The 2,301-nt window shown below is 43.9% G+C and overlaps 1 protein-coding gene across 1 annotated transcript in view; it reads right to left on the bottom strand.

The window, feature by feature from the left end:
* Positions 1 to 2,301, bottom strand: part of LOC107668312 (dysferlin) — an 88,334-nt gene that overhangs the window by 15,824 nt on the left and 70,209 nt on the right. The window lies entirely within an intron of this gene.

Below are 2,301 nucleotides of genomic sequence, written 5' to 3'. Positions count from 1 at the left end.
CTTTCCCTGCCTTCAATCTCTCCCTCAGGCACCATTAGCCCAAAATAACAGCTCATCTCAGCAGTTTTAGGGAAAGTGTTTCTGTCTGCTGCTCCTCCCGGTGCGTGGGACACTCTCACACAGTGACAGCCAACAATCGAACCCCGGGCCTCGCAGGTAGCCCTGAGACCTGAGCCCCTGCCAGATGACTAACGGGCACGTTTAGATTGGAAAGGTTGGAAAGAGTGGCTAAGGCAAGTAGAGAGAGAATGTGGTGACAGGGGAGATCGCTGACAAACCGGCAAGAGATCGAGAGATGATAGGGAGGTGTGGGCTGGGGGAAAACGGGCCGATGACGTCAGTAACGGAGCCCTTGTCTGCACTTGGTTATCCCCCTGCGACAACCCCGACATGAATTCATTGGAAAAGTTGGGAATCTGGCAGCCACGGGCTCTATTATAAATGGATAAGCTTGTGGGAAGTGGGCTGGAGTGGACTGGAGTCGGGGTGAGTGAGTGTTTGAAAGTAGGCATGCGCACTCCAGAGAGAGACCACAGGACTTTGAAATTCTGGCATCTTTATGTTTGGTTTTCTTTGGGCACTGATAATGTCACTATAGTTACTATTAACTTTTGCTGTTAATCTCCATGTACAGATTTCATACCACTGGGATTGTCTTAGACGTGCCATTTGGGAGACATGAGGATGAAAAAACAATGACAAAAATGTTAGTTCCACAGATAACTTTTTGTTCTCAAGTTGTGTAGGAAACCATGTACTGGGTTCTTTAAAGGGATAGTTCTTCCCCAAAATGTTCTGTCATCATGTTCATGTCATCCCAAACCAGTATGATTTTCTTCTGTTGAACACAAAAAACAAAATGTTTTGAAAAATGTCTTGAGGGCTGTCAGTGTCATTGATTGGACAAATGCACCATGCAACCTGTTTACATAGAAGCTCTAGCATTACGCATCCTTGCCCTGTATGATCAGGTTTTTCATGAATGGGCTTCTCAGACTATAAGAGTAAGAATAAAACTCTCTTCTTCCAATTCACATGTTTTACATCAGCGTTTGACGTTTTTGCCCTCAAATGCTGAATTGAGAGTTTATACAACACTTTGTGCTTCTGTGACTGTCCACGCGATTGGGTGTCTGTTAGTAAACATCTAGCCATAACTTTCTAACACCGCATTGTTTCACACTACACAAATTTGGCACTGCAATGTGGGGTTAAAGGCACAAAAGTGTAACGAATCAGTCCACTGAAGGCGAGCGTAGTGAAGAACCCAAGTGCAGTTTATTTACAGTGATCCAAACATCCAAACAGACGAAGACTAGAGACACAGACTTGACTTGACTTGACGAGGCATGAACAGACTTGACTAGGCATGAACAGACTTGACGAGGCATAACAGACTGGACTCACCGACAGCGGGTTACAACATCAATACACGACCAGGCCTTGGACAACCAATCAGAACATGACACAATGAACAAGAGAACCAATGGCATGAATACATGAGGGCAAGGGAAGCATGACACAAACAGGGAGCATGACTAAACTATAAAATAAAACACATGAAAACATGAACAAGAAACAAAATCCCAAACCCCACATTACATATCCCACCCTCCAAGGGCGGCTCCAGACGCCCAAATAAACACAAACAAAACCCAACAAGTCCAGGAGGGTGGTGGAGTGGAGGTGGAACTGGGGGAGGGATGGATGGCCAGGCCCATGAAACGGAACAGGCAGAGCGGGGGGCCATGACGGAGCAGGCAGAGCGGGGGGCCATGGCGGAGCAGGTAGATTGGGCGGCCATGGCGGAGCAGGCAGATCAGGCGGCCATGGCGGAGCAGGCAGATCGGGCGGCCATGGCCGGCCGGGTGATGACGGCAGAGCAGGAAGCCATGGCAGAGCAGAGACATGGACAGACAACTTGACTGTGATGGAGCAAGCAGAGAGTTCTTTGATTAATCCCACCTAACATTAACGTTTTTAAATATACTTTTATATTTCAATAATTTCACATTCAATCTTTAAATTAATGTAGAAACAACATAAAGATAGTATTTTTTTAATATTTGTTATTTTATTTTATTTTATATATTAATATATCTTTTTTTATGACTGACTATTTTATCACTGATACCAAGGAAATTTTTTTTTCTAATATTTAACCATTAACTATAGCCATTCAACATTACAGTATAATTAAGAGCTATCAATTTGAACATTTATTACACTTTAAAAAATAACAACTTCTAATTTAAGTAAGGGATAATGTACATCCAGCCGGTTGTTATCGCAGAATAACCC

This window comes from Sinocyclocheilus anshuiensis, unplaced genomic scaffold (assembly GCF_001515605.1).
Source record: "Sinocyclocheilus anshuiensis isolate Anshui unplaced genomic scaffold, SAMN03320099.WGS_v1.1 scaffold337, whole genome shotgun sequence".
Lineage (NCBI taxonomy): Eukaryota > Metazoa > Chordata > Actinopteri > Cypriniformes > Cyprinidae > Sinocyclocheilus > Sinocyclocheilus anshuiensis.
This window is presented reverse-complemented; position numbering and strand designations above follow the sequence as displayed.